Here is a 15166-nt window from a genome sequence, read left to right on the forward strand (position 1 = left end):
AGGGGTTGTATGTGGAGTGAAAGAGTGAGTGGAGATGGGGAAAGGTGAGAGGAGCGTGTGTGTTGAGGGTTAACATGGCAAGAGGTGTGATGCTATCGCATCCTCTCGATGCGATAGCATCGGGCCATAATCTAGTGGAAACATAATGGAATCCGCACATGTTATGTTAATTGTGCGTTTTTTTCCGCTGCGGAAACGCTTAGCAGAAAAAAACGCAGCATGGTCATTAATTTTGTGGAAATGCATGCGTTTCCGCATACATTCAATTGTATTGCAAAAACACATAGGAAAACACATGCTAAAACGCTTCACAAAAGCGTCAAAAACGCTTACAAAAGCGCTTCATAAAACGCATGCGTTTTCCCGGGAAGAGGGTGTACGTTTCTGCTCAGGAATATTCTGCATGAAAAACGCTACGTGGGCACATAGCCTTAAGAGTACGGGTTCCCTCTGTATAAGAGCACAGGATTTAGAGGGACTTTTGGCTAAGATCAAGCATAGCCAGGGCTGCCACTAGGAATTTCATGGTTCCATACTGGCAAAATTTTCAGGGTCCACTTGAGACACCGCCCAGGCTCCAACCCAGCCCCGCCTCCACCCCTCAAACTGTCCACAGTCCCTCCGCTCTCTCTTGGAAAAACTCCACTTCTCACCAATCACACATTAACAGTTCTCATCACCAGATCGCACACATAGCCAGCAGCTCTTGTTTTGGCAAAAAAAAATTTTTAATCTGCCACCACGACAAGGTAGACTCCTCTGGCTGAGCTCTACTCTAACTCTAACCTATTAACAATTTGTTAAAATATCCAATACAATTTAGTGTTTGTTTTTTTTTTTTATTTTTCACTTTTTAAAATAACCAATAATATCACATCCAAAGGGACAAACACCACTGCACCATGACCAGACACAATATTACAACCACATAGTGACCTATAATACCACACACAAGGGACAAATAAAACCACACCATGACAAGACCACATATTACCACCACATGGTGGCTGAATACTACAATACTGATCATTAATAAAAAAAACACAATACTATCACCATAAGTGTCATTATACACAGAAGATCTGTACTTATTATACAATGTCTGTGTACAGGTAAGACAGTGATCACCGGTGACATTATACACAGGAGCTCTGTATATAGTGTCAGTGTACAGGTAATACAGTGATCAACCGTGACAATATACATAGGAGCTCTGTATATAGTGTCAGAGTACAAGTAATACAGTGATCACTGATAACATTATACAAAGGAACTCTGTGTATAGTGTATAGCGTCAGTGCACAGGTAACACACTGACTCACCAGTGACATCTCTAGGTGAAGGCCTTCATCTTCATCCAGCACAGACCGCCATCACGTCTCCCAGTCAGGGCTTCGCTCTGCAGGAAATAACACAGTTATCTAGAGCTCCGCTTGCAGAACACATTACTTAATTTTTTCCCAACTTCTACACTACACCAGATGAAGAAAAAAAGGCGACATAGTGTCACTCTGCACAGTAACAGGACCACATCCCATTTAAAAAAATAAAATAAATACATCACTGCAGTAATAATATCCCTAAATTACCCCCTATGGTAATAATATCCCCATCCTGGCCCCGTGTATCTAATTACTGGCTCCAGCCATATGTTCTCCCATCCTGCCCTCATGAGTATCCATTCTGCCCCATATGATCTCCCCATCCTTCCCCATCTGTCCCATGATCCTTCCTCATCTGTCCCACAATCCTTCCCCATCTGTCCCATGATCCTGCCCCATCTGTCCCAAGATCCTGCCCCATGATCCTGCCTCATCTGACTCCATCGTATCCATCCTGCCCCATGATCCTGCACCATGTGTCTCCATCCTGCACCATGATCGTGCCCCATCTGTCCCCATCCTACCCCATGACCCTGCCTCATCTGTGTCCATCCTGACCTTTATTCCTGCCCCATCTGTCTCCATCCTGCCCCATATTCCTGCCCCATTTGTCTTCATCCTGCCTCCATCCTGGACCATGTGTTTACATCCTGCCCTAGTGTCTCCATTCTGCACCATGTGTTTACATCCTGCCCGTGTCTCCATTCTGCACCATGTATTTACATTCGGGCCCCTGTCTCCATTCTCCCCCGTGTCTCCATTCTCCCCCGTGTCTCTCATCCTGCCCCTTGCCTCCCATCCTGCCCCTTGTCTCCCATCCTGCCCCTTGTCTTCATTCTGCCCCATGTGCTTATATCCTGCCCCTGTGTCTCCCATTCTGCCCCGTGTCTCCATCCAGTATTATGTGTTTATATCCTGCCCCATGTCTCCATTCTGCATCATGTGTTTACATCCTTCTTCCCCCGTGTCTCCATTCTGCACCATGTGTTTACATCCTGCCCAAAGTCTCCATTCTGCACAGTGTTTTTACATCCTGCCTTTGTGTCTCCCATCCTGCCCCCTGTCTCCATTCTCCCCCATGCCTCCATTCTCCCCCATGTCTCCATTCTCCCCCGTGTCTCCCATCCTGCCCCGTGTCTCCATTCCACCCCGGGCTTGCAGCTTTCAATAAAAATAAAAAAACACTTTCTCAGCTGACCACAGTCCAGCACCAACGTCCACCCCAGGCATTTCAGCGCGGACTCACCTGCAAATGACAATTACATCATATGCTGGCGATGTGTGTGCTGATGTCAGCTGCAAGCCTCCAATTGGCTGGCGGCTTTTAACTATTGCCATGTGGGCAATAGAGTTTTAACTGAACCTGCATCCTTTCAAGTAACTTTCCAGAATAAGTTGTCCAGTGTGTGGCGAAGGAACTATTTCTGACCACTACAGGATTTGTATGCTGCACTTTCACCAGTTTTCCCCCTTTGCAAAGTCTATCTATTAATTTGCAATTGACTCTAAGCAGGTGGGAAATAACAAGCTTTTGTGATACACCGCGCAGCATACAGAGAGGGATTCCTGCTCTTCATTCCTGGGTAGAACTTAATAGTAGAAATAGTAGCTTGGAGGAAATTATACAGTAGCATTGAGCAGTGTAGATGTGAAGACAGCTCTGTGGTAGATGTAAATCCAGTTCTGCTGTGTGCGTTTCTCCACACTTAGTCTAAACTTTTTGTCACATGTGTCTTGTCATTGGGACTTCATCGAACAGTCTAGAGAGGCCTAAGGGGTGGACATCAGGTTTTGCCCTCCCCCTGAAACTCCCTGGATTTCCTCCTCTAGGAGGAGAGCTGAACTAGACTGAGGTGGAAGCCCATGTAGAGGTTGAAAAGAAAGCTTCAGCAAGGAGAGGAAGCCGAAAAAGATTATTGAGAACCCATCTTCTTTCAGGGTGGACAATAGACTACATCATAAATGAAGCATGTCACCTTGGAAAACACCATTTACCTGCTGCTATAGGGTTAAAGGTAGTGTAAATAGCATTTTCCAAGGGGACAGGATCCATTTAACGCATCTTTTATGTGGCACAGTCCATCCATCTGTACAGAAGATGCACACTTTTACGTGCATTGTAAATCTTGCTGGATTATGGGGCTGCAAAAGGGGTAAATGCCCAAGGATTGTCACCATTCTATCATCATGGGGCTGTCTCCACGTTTCTACTAGTCTATGATTTCTTCGCTTGAAAATCTAAACTTTGTGCACCATTACCTAGAGATTGTACAGAACGGTGTTTGAGTATTGCATTATTAAAGGGATTGTCCATGTATGGCCTGAAAGTCTGCAGTCACTCTAGGCGAATCCTCACATTGCGCACAGTGCAAGTTATCAAGATTCTCTGATGGCGGAAGAGCGTCCGGTCGGTCATTCGACCGCAAGAATGCGATATGAATACCTCTGGCCACATTCCAACTAGACATGTGCAACCTTGCTCAATACAAGTGAATTGCATGAGGCTGTGCATGTCTAGTTGGAATGTGGCCTGAAGTATGCAAATTACCAGGTCTTGCCAAAAGCGCGCACTGTACATGTTTAGTTGGAATGTAGCTGGAAGTATGCAAATTATCGGGTGGTGCCAATAAAGTGCACTGTGCACAATGTGAGGATTCACATAGGGAGACTGCGTACTTTTTTGCCATACCTGGAGGACCCTTTTCCACTGTTATTTTTTATGCATAGTCTTTATTTGGACAATATTTTTAGGCACTGAATGAATAAAACACAGGTTTTTTATTTGGACACTGAAAGGTCATAGTTTTCAGACACTACTTGGTGCCGTTATTTACGGAAGTTCTTACCTCTCTCTAATTTACTACCATTCACATAAATCCATTTTAAAAATAGACATCCTCCAAATAACACTTAAGAGACCACATAACCCCGACAGTGGCTTTGCGCACCTTATGGATAATACCGCACCATTTAAGGAAGGTGTCACTGAATGCGGGGGTCAGGTCTGCTCAGTTTTTGCGTGGCAGCTGTTTTTCTTACATGGAAAAAAAATTGCTGATCAGAAAAAAGGGACAGCACTCAGAAGACTCACCCGGCTGGCATCAGTATGATGTATGTTTTTTTAACGCACCCCTTTAATTTGAATAGATGAGTTTGGTGCACGATCAAAAACCAACGTGTATGGGGTATTTTTTTTTTTTATGAACAGTCAGCCTGAAAAGAGGATGTGTGACTGAGCACTAAAACTGCCCATACAATTAGGACGTATTCACACTTGAGTTTTTACCTTTTTTTATCAGATTTTGGAACTTTCCAAGGCTATGTGCAATGTCTTTTTCATGCAAATTCCTTCTAGAATCTACCTGAAAAAGCCCCCTATAAAATGAAATAGTGAACAGCGATGTCAAAACGACGTTACGGTGCACATGTTCCTTCTTCTGTCACGTCCTATCTGCTTCAGGGTTCAGAAACCCTGACGTTAATTTTTCGGGTGGTTTCTGCTGGGAATTCATCTCCTCAGTATACTTCATAGTATGGTGTCACAGACTCTGGTGGTGAAGATACACGACCGCCGCGGTTTCCTGAAGTGAATTTGACTGGGAAAACTCGGTGGCTGTGTAAGGTAACAAGCAGGAACGCGGGATGCAGTGACCGGACGCAGGCAGAGCAAGGTTAACAGGTTTATTTACAGGGGAATTCTCCACGCAGGGAGGTAAAGGGTTAAACAGGGAAGACAAACAGTACATAAAGACAAAGAATAACTTGAGATGAAGAACATCCGGCAGTTCATTAGACCAGGAGTAAGGAAGTTCCTTAATGGCAGCTCCTGCTGCAAACTCAATGGCGCCGGCAACTACAACACCCAGTCTGCTGGTAACAGTGGTCGGTCTCCGGTACCTTCCACTGCCTCTAGTCCATATACTGTGGTGGCTAAACAACGGTGAGGGCCACAGTCCTGTACGAGCCCAAAGTGGCTCTGCAAGTACACAATGGTTAAGTCAAGTCAAGTCGCAAGTGTCTGGGGCCGAGGTGTCAGGTGGCACATGCATGATATGATCCTGAAGTGCCTGGCTCCTGGCTTTATGTCGGTAACCAGGCACACACTGCCCATCTCTCTCTCTCAGGTCCCCGCGGTTGGCGGTGGGTAACACCGTTCGCTGGGCTGTATGGGGCTGGTGCTGCCCGGATGGAGCACTTCTCTCTCGCTGCAGCAACAGCCGGCTCAGCTCTGCTCTGTGTGCATGACTCTGCATGGCTCTGCTCTGCTGACACGGCTCTGCTCTGCTTGCACAGCTCTGCTCTGCACAGCTCTCTTTGCAGGCTATGGGGGCTCCTTCTGTATGACCTGTCACCACACCAGTGCTCTCTGACAGGGGGAAGCAGAGCGCACTGCTCACCGCTCTGCGCGCTGCTCCTCGCCGGTGCCAGACTGACCCAGTTAGCGTGATCTTTCCTTTTATGCCTCTGCTGTTGTGCGCCCTTTTCTGGCTCTCCCCACTTCTCTGGGTCAGCAGGAAGCTCTGTCTCTCTCCTCCTTCCCTCCTGCAGCAGGGGAAGGTCTGCCCCACTCAGGCTTCCCCCCGGGAGCAAAGGATGCAGCCTTTCTAGTTCCAGACCCGGCATGCAGGTACCCGCGGTCTAGTCTATCTCCTTACAGGTGAGCTGCCGTCTAAATTACACCATGTGCATGTACCCAAAATCTTCTATCAAAGCTTGTGGTTTTTGAATTACTGGTGGTTTTCGCTGAGTTTCTGCTCAAAACTCTCCTGAAAAAAAACCCTCAGTGTGAACATACCTTTAAGATAGCCATTAGCGAAATGCTTATTAGGCAGTGACCTGACCACCATCACTCACTCCATGCACGCTAAGCAGCGTCAGACCCACAATGAAATTCATCCACATGGCATTAAGGTGCATGTACACAGGTAGAGTTCCTCCAAGAAATAAGCTCCAACCATAGACAAGTCGATTGCTGGATTCTATAGGCTGTGATGCCGACTAGTGATAAGCAGCACACGGCCCCTCCAGCCCCATGCAGACTACCCTCCAAATGAACGACACATAGATAAATCTGCGGTTCAGACTCCAAGCAACCTGTATTGTCCGGACTAGCCCTGCCTGAGCACACACAATAGACCCCAGCCAATGCAAATATGCAGATTTTCAGCCCTGGAATTGTGGGTGCACAGTCTGCAGCCTATCACAGCTTTTCAAACTGAGAAATCCACATTAAAAAAATAAAATTCAGTGTCAACAAACCTGACTTCACTGGCGAAAGGCAGACCAGATGGATGGGGGGTGGGATAAATCTATAGAACAAGTCAGATTTAAATACTAATCACCCTAATAACACTAATAATATAATAAAGGATGTAATAAACAATAGTAAATCATGTAAGATAATACAGGAATGTGCCGCTCGCTGACAACAAATCCTATCATACATCCTCTCCTGTCATTTTAGTCAAAATAATCAATTTCTTAGTTGGATCTGTTTCTGGAGAAGTGACAATTATTATAACTGCACCCATTTAGGGGCACAGTGGCTGGTACTATAGGCACAGTGACTGGTACTGAGGAAAAGAAATAAATAAAGAACAGAGATAGAAAAAAGAAAGAACAGAGAGAGAGAAAGAAAGAAAGAACAGAGAGAGAATGAAAGAAAGAACAGAGAGAGAAAAAGAATAGAGTGAGAAAGAAAGAAAGAGCAGAGAAAGAAAGAACAGAGAGAAAGAAAGAACAGAGAGAGAAAGAGGGCAAAGAAAGAAAGACCAGAGAGAGAGAAAGAAAGAAAGAAAGAAGGGAAAGAAAGAACAGAGAAAGAGAGAGAGAGAGAGAAAGGAGAGAGAAAGAAAGAACAGAAAGAACAGGGAAAGAAAGAACAGAGTGAGAAAGAAAGAACAGAGAGAGAAAGAAAGAACAGAGCGAGAAAGAAAGAACAGAGAGAGAAAGGGAGAAAGAACAGAGAAAGGAGAAGGAGAAAGAAAGAAAGAAAGAAAGAAAGAAAGAGGGGAAAGAAAGAACAGAGAGAAAGAGGGCAAATAAAGAAAGAACAGAGAGAGAAAGAAAGAGAAAGAAAGAGGGGAAAGAAAGAACAGAGAGAGACAGAAAGAAAGAACAGAGAGAGAAAAAAGAACAGAGAAAGAAAGAACAGAGAGAGAAAGAAAATAAGAGGGGAAAGAAAGAAAGAACAGACAGAGAGAAAGAAAGAACAGAGAAAGAAAGAAACAGAGAGAGAAAGAAAGATTAGAGAGGGAAAGAAAGAACAGAGAGAGAAAGAAACAGAGAGAGAAAGAAAGATTCTATAAAGATACTATAGCAGCCTAGCTCCCATTATTATGCCCACCTGAGCCACCCGATGCAGGACATATCATGATCCACTCACATGGCCGGCATCCCCGATTCCAAGACGATCCTGCTGTCCGCTCTGTCAGAGGAGGACACGGTGATGGATCTGAAGCATTCCCTGAAGTGCTTCCATGGTTCTGTCACAGTCTCCTCCCAAAATTACCTAATTTCCGGTCAGCTTCCAGCACGTCACTTCCGGTGGAACGTCACGTGCGAGTTTTAATGTGCTCCTCGGGGCTCCGCCATGTACTCCTGTGTCCACAGGAAAAATAAGCTCCTGGTCGGGACATCGGGGCAGACTTTCAAAATCGGGACTGTCCGGTTGGATCCAGGACGGTTGGGAGGTATGAATGCTCCCCACCATGCACCGACCTCGTACACGTACGGCTCCGCACACCTCATATATACATGGTACTGCTTTATATGCCTCATACACACACGGCTCCGCTACGTACACCTCACACACACGTGGCTCCACTTAGTATACACATGGCTCCACTCCGTAAACCTCATACTCATGCGGCTAAGCTCCGTACACCTTGTACACACGCGGCTCCACTCCATACGCATTGTACACACACGGCTCCACTCCATACGCATTGTACACACACGGCTCCGCTCCATACGCCTCGTACACATGTGCCTCCACTCCGTACTCATCATACACTAACGACTCAACTTTGCATGCCTTGAACAGGCATGGCTCCGCTCTACACCTCGTACACACGCAGCTTCGCTCCGTACACCTCGTACACATGCGGCTCCGCTCCGTACACCCACGGCTCTGCTCCACTCTGTACACACATAGTTCAGCTCCGTACACTTCGTACACACAGGGCTGCGTTTCGTACATCCCGTACACATGCGGCTCCGCTCCGTACACCCCGTACACACATGGCTCCGCTCCGTACACCAAGTACACACACGGCTCTCTGCTCCATACACCTTGTACACATGCGGCTCCACTCCGCACATCTCATGCACACACGGTTCTGCTCCGTACACCTCGTACACACGCGGCTCTGCTACATCCACCCTGTAAACCCCTCCTGATCCCACACAAACTTCCCCTCATCCAGCACTATGACAACCAGCACAGCAGTGCCCTGCATGCACTGAGGCCCCTGATCATGTGACCCTTGACTCCTCCCCTCCTGTGACCTCATCACAAGTCCTGTGCGCATAGAGCATCCATATATGGGCAACCTGAACAGATGCAGGAGAGGAGCGACTTCAGCTTCAGGACCTGTGATGATGTCCCCTTCTGAAATGACAGGTGGGCATGGCGACTGATTTGAGGTGCAGGAAAACTACAATCCCGGCTGGGATAGCGGGTGGGACTGTCAAAACCGGGACTGTCCCGCTGGATCCGGGACGGCTGGGAGCAGAAACATGGCCTGAAAGTGAAGCCTCAAAAGTGTCACCTTTTTTGCAAACAAATTGAATACTTGTGACATGTTATATCCGCTGATGGAGTGAAACCAGCACGAGAGAAAATAGCGGCGATGCAGGACTGGCCCACTCCGAAGACAGTGAATGACGTTCAAGCCTTCCTAAGACTCACTGGGTACTACCGAATATTTGTGAGGAACTTCAGCCGAATTGCTAATCCGCTGCTGGAGTTACTAAAGGGAGTGTCGTCTGGTCCAAAGAATCGGACCATCCAGTGGGGAGATAGCCAGGACGAAGCCTTCTGAGCTTTGAAGATGGCCCTAACTGAGGCCCTGATATTGGCCTATGCAGACTTCTCCCAGTTCTTCATCCTTCACACCGTTGGAAGTCTACATGGCCTGGGAGCAGTCCTGTCACAAATGCAGGATAAGAAGGAGTGAGTGACTGCCTACGCAAGCTGGTCCCTTCATGACTTAGAACGAAAACTGGATAACTACAGCTCTTTCAAGCTAGAATTGCTCTGGTGCTAGTGTGGGCGATGACTGATAAATTTGCTGAATACCTGTCAGGGTCTGAGGTCTTAGTGCGCAAAAACCCCCTGGCCCAAACAGAATTTGCAAAATTGGGGGCCTTTGCAGAGATGGGTGGCCCGCATGGCGAAGTACTGAAACAAGATTGCGTACAAAAAGGGGGCCGAGAACACACATGCTGATGCTCTGTTGAGAGTGACTCATGACCGACCTGGACATGACCAAGAAGAAGAGCTAGAGGCTGAAGAGATTCCTGGGTTCTGTGGCCTCGCCAGGACATTGGCGGCGATGTAGGGACAGACCGGAGAGGTGTCGGGAGAAATAGTGCTGGGATGACCTCGAGACGACTGGGTGTGACTCCAGCAGGAAGATAGGGAGCTTGCCCAGCTGAGACAGTGGGTGGCCTTGAAACGACTCCCTAGTCGAAGTGATAGAGATGCTCTGTCCCTGGGAACACTGCAGATTCTTAGGCAGTGGGAGAGGCTTCAGTTGAAGATGACTTGCTCTATCAGAAAGTGCAGTTGGTACGGGAATTGGGGGTTACCTGGCAAGTGGTACTCCCAGAGAATCTGATCAGCGTGGTAGCCACCGAGGCTCATGAGAGAGGGGCTCACTTTAGCCCGGAGAACATGTTCCAGTGGTTACAGAAGTTGGTCTACCACCCCTGATTGAAGACTGCGGTAGAAGAAGTCTGCCAGCAATGCCGAAGCTGCGGACTGGTTAAACCTCAGAACAGAGAGCCCCCACACAGACCATTGTGATGTCCGCTCCCTTAGAGTCACTGATGATCAACTACTTGGCCGTGGGCCCAGCTCATCTGGGATATGAACACTGCTTAGTGATGACCGACCTCTTTACCAAATTTGCTGTGGTGACTCCCACTCGAGATCAGACTGCTGAGTCGGCTGCACAGGACATTTGTCAAGACTTCATCCGGGTGTACGGCTGTCTGATGAGGATTCATTCTGATCAGGACACTTGTTTCCATGTCCAAGTGATGGAGGAGCTGCAGAGGAGAACCAGATTGATAAGTTCAGGACAACGTCAGCATCAACCCAAAAGAGGGGAGAAAGTGTCAAGTTTCCCTGAAACCCTTACTCCCACAGTTCCCAATGGTGATGAAGAAGGATCCCTTGCCTTGCTCTCTGAAGCAGATAGTTTGCTGCCCACTAGTCCAAGGGAAGGCCTGACACTTCAGATATATCTGCTCCGTTGAACCTGAGCGTACTTCCGTCCCCTGCGAACCAACCTGACTACCACTCAACCTGAAATTCTGAGTAATCCTAAGGAGCAAAGTCAAGAAGAGCTTCAAGGTACTCCGGGTTACCATGATGGTGATTCGCCCCTGTGGAATGCACAGAACAATTTCTTTTGGCAGAATGTGGTGCAAGAGAGGCAGGAATGGATGGGAAGATTGTGGGCATCGGTACCACCTCCAAAGAACATAAAGAAGCATGAAGAACTCTTGCCCGTGGAATGGCGAGTTAAAGGAGAGGAGGAGTGTAAGGGGGACGACCGGACCACGGGTACCTGCATGCTGGGTCCGGAACTGTTGAGGCCGCATCCCCTGTTCCCAAGGGGAAGCATTAGTGTGCCAGACCTTCCTTCTTGCAGAGGGGGTCGGGGGATAAAAAGGTAGAGGGCTCGCAGCAGCGGAGTTTGGCGCCAACCCGGGGCAGCGCGCAATCAGAGGAGCGCTGCGCCCCGTCCCTCCAGACAGTACCGGCACTGCAACAGGCCCCACCACCTGCAGAGGGGCCGCTGCAGAGAGAAGGGCCAGGCGTGCTGCAGCAAACCAGAAAGAGTGCTGCGCTCAGGGAAGTCGGGTTTTCAGCAGACCACAGAGAGGAGGGCTCTGTCCGGGGAGCATCGGCAGCGTGCAGGCCAGTGTGTCCGCCATCTTCCACCACCAACAGCGGGGACCACAGAGGGAGAGGAAGGTGCAGTTTGCCCGATGACTACAGAGAGAGGTGCAGTGTGCCGCTGACTTCCAGAGAGAATAGCACCGTACGCTCAGTGTCCATGAGTACAGCACACATGCCACATAAGAGGGACCGCATACGGGACTGACACTTGCGCCCTGACTTCAACAGTGTATATTTGCAGAGCCACGTTGGGCTCGTACAGGACTGTGGACCGTACCCTTGTCAGTCACTGCAGTATATGGACTAGGCTCAGCGGAAGGTACCGGAGACCAACCGTTTCCACCAGAAGACGGCATTGTTGCCCACAGGACCTTCCTGGAAAAGACACCGCGCCAGCGTTGCCAGCGCTATTGAGTTCCCAGCAGGAGGAACTCCTGACACAAGTGCTTCACAGGAACTGCCGTTGCCTGTTCTTTTACTCTTTACCTCAGAATATTGTTTGCTAATTGTACTGTTTATTCCCGTTATTAAACTTGTTAACCCTTGCTCTGCCTCCTGACTGTCACTGTATCCCGCAACTGCTCACACAGCAGCCCCGCAATGTACCGCAGTTGGCTGTACCCGAGCACCCCACTGAGCCGAGCAGCAGAGGAAGACCCATTTGCTCCGTTAAGTTCAGTGCCGTGCGCGGGCATACGAACGGGGGCCATGTTCAGGACTTCGTTGTGGCCCTCTTTGCCGGGCAGCACACCAAAGACCCCCCTTGTTAATAGACTGTATGCAGATCTTTTTACTTTGGCTGCACAAGTTTACGGACTAATTGGCTCAATGGGTAAAACCGGAGACCGCCCGTTGCCGCCAGAAGATATACCATGAGCAGTGGAACATTGCACTCGCCGTTACTGAGACTACAACCCTCATTGGATCATCTGCGGCCGAGGAGACCACGAACATGATAAGTTTATTGAGTGGACTGCTATCACATCGTTGTTGTTTATTGTCCTATCATTTCAAACAGTTGTTCATCTTCCTGCAAGGAGTATCTTTACTGTTCAATTAAATTGTTAACTCTTGTTCTGCCATTCTTGCGTCACTGCATCCCGCAACCTGCTTACACACACAGATTGTTTTTTTTTTTGTCATCAGTATTTTGTGCTTTGCTTGTTTTTTGGACATACAGGATGTCGCTTCTTTTTTCACCCATTAAAAGTAATGAGTGTTGAAAAAAGGCTGGTATCAGGTTTTGACGCGTTTTTTGTGCCAAAACATGAAGTAGAATCGGAATTTTTTTTTGCACTCAATTTTATCATCATGCATCAGAGACAAAAGTAGTATGACAAACACACAGCAAAAACCCCTAGTTTGAACATAGCCTTATTGATTAATAGCACTCAGCTTTTTTCCCAGAAACTGAGTACCGTAATTGAGAGATCTGAGGTTGGTTTTGTTTTCTGCCGACCACTACGGACGGCAGAAAAAAACACCTGTTGTTTGCGCACTGTCTGTAAATTTACTGATGGTTCGAAACCCAGCTGTAGTCCAACGGGCAGACTCCACAGCATGTTTGCCCGTGGCATGTTAAAAGGCAGAGACGAGTGGAGCAGGAGGCCAACTGTAAGGTTTGAGAAGTGCGGCCCACCGGGAATCTGCTCGGTCAGGCAGATGGTCAGTTTGTGGAAAAGAAGTGGTGGAGCTTAAGATAGACTTGTTCATGCGGAGTCTAGTGGTCAGCATTGTTTCAACTATGGTGACTACTGATTTAATGGTTGAATTTCAAATAAAAGCTGTGGTAGACTCAAGACAATTAGTGATGTGCAAGCATGCTCGGATATAGTGTTGGGATTTGTTTGTGAGACATGCAGCCATGGAGACTCGAACATAGTATTCGTGCACACAGAAGACACTCTATTAGCACACGAGCATCCTTGGATAGCACCTTATCCGAGCACGCTCTGCCATCACTAAAGACCAACAAAATGATTCATGATGTGTATGTTGTGTTGTGTCTTACTGGGCCAAAAGGCAATGGAAGGGTCATCGTTGGTAAGAGTAAAAATGTTGGTCTCTGTGTCTGTAAGACTATTGGAATGATTGTTCTACTACTTGCACTAGCTGCATATTTGTCATCCTTCATATTTATCCTTGGTTTCCTGAGCGAGTCTTCTTTCTTCTTAAATAGAAGCAATATGATATTTTATATATTATTTTACATATTATAGGGTGGTACAGTGGCTCAGTGGTCAGTGGTTAGCATTGCAGCGCTGGAGATATGGGTTCAAATTCCACCAAGGACAACATCTGCAAGGAGTTTGTATGTTCTACCTGTGTTTGCGTGGGTTTCCTGATGGTACTCCGGATTCCTCCCACATTCCAAAGACATACTGATAGGGATTCTAGATTGTGAGCCCCATCGGGGATAGTGCCAATAATGTCTGTCAAACGCTGTGAAATTAATGGCGCAATATAAATGAGTAAAATAAAAATAACTATATACACTACCGTTCAAAATTTTGGGGTCACCCAGACAATTTTGTGTTTTCCACGAAAACTTATACTTTTATTAATCAAATTAGTTGCCAGTTGAATTTAAAATCTAGTCCAGACATTGACAAGATTCGAAAAAAAGATTTTTATTTGAAATAATAATTTTCTCCTTCAAACTTTGCTTTTGCCAAAGAATGCTCCCTTTGCAGCAGTTACAGCATTGCAGACCTTTGGCATGCTAGCAGTTAATTTGCTGAGGTAATCTGGAGAAATTTCACCCCATGCTTCCTGAAGCCCCTCCCACAAGTTGGTTTGGCTTGATGGGTACTTTTTGCGTACCATATGGTCAAGCTGCTCCCACAACAGCTCAATGGGGTTGAGATCTGGTGACTGCACTGGCCACTCCATTACATATAGAATACCAGCTGCCTGCTTCTTCCCTAAATAGTTCTTGCATAATTTGGAGGTGTGTTTTGGGTCATTGTCCTGTTGCAGGATGAAATTGGCACCAATCAAGCGCTGTCCACAGGGTATGGCATGGCGTTGCAAAATGAAGTGATAGCCTTCCTTATTCAAAATCCCTTTTACCTTGTACAAATCTCCCACTTTACCAGCACCAAAGCAACCCCAGACCATCACATTACCTTCACCATGCTTGACAGATGGTGTCAGGCACTCTTCCAGCATCTTTTCAATTGTTCTGCGTCTCACAAATGTTCTTCTGTGTGATCCAAACACCTCAAACTTGGTTTCGTCTGTCCTTAACACTTTTTTTCCTATCTTCCTCTTTCCAATGTCTGTGTTCTTTTGCCCATATTAATATTTTACTTTTATTAGCCAGTCTCAGATATGACTTTTTCTTTGCCAGCATCCCGGAGTCACCTCTTCACTGTAGACGTTGACACTGGCGTTTTGCGTGTACTATTTAATGAAGTTGCCAGTTAAGGATATGTGAGGCGTCGATTTCTCAAACTACAGACTCTAATGTACTTCTCTTGTTGCTTAGTTGTGCAGCGGGGCCTCCCACTTCTCTTTCTACTCTGGTCAAAGCATGTTTGTACTCTCCTCTGAAGGGAGTAGTACACATCGTTGTAGGAAATCTTCAGTTTCTTGCCCATTTCTCGCATGGAATAGCCTTCATTTCTAAGAACAAGAATAGACTGTG

The 15166-nt window shown here is 47.1% G+C and overlaps 1 protein-coding gene across 5 annotated transcripts in view; it reads left to right on the plus strand.

Moving 5' to 3' along the window:
- Nucleotides 1-15166, plus strand: part of ATP2B3 (ATPase plasma membrane Ca2+ transporting 3) — a 443364-nt gene that overhangs the window by 115993 nt on the left and 312205 nt on the right. The gene's annotated exons all lie outside the window — the stretch shown is intronic.

The sequence above is a fragment of the Dendrobates tinctorius genome, unplaced genomic scaffold (genome assembly GCF_039654945.1).
Source record: "Dendrobates tinctorius isolate UK_male_01 unplaced genomic scaffold, ASM3965494v1 ptg000120l, whole genome shotgun sequence".
NCBI classification, from domain to species: Eukaryota; Metazoa; Chordata; class Amphibia; order Anura; family Dendrobatidae; genus Dendrobates; species Dendrobates tinctorius.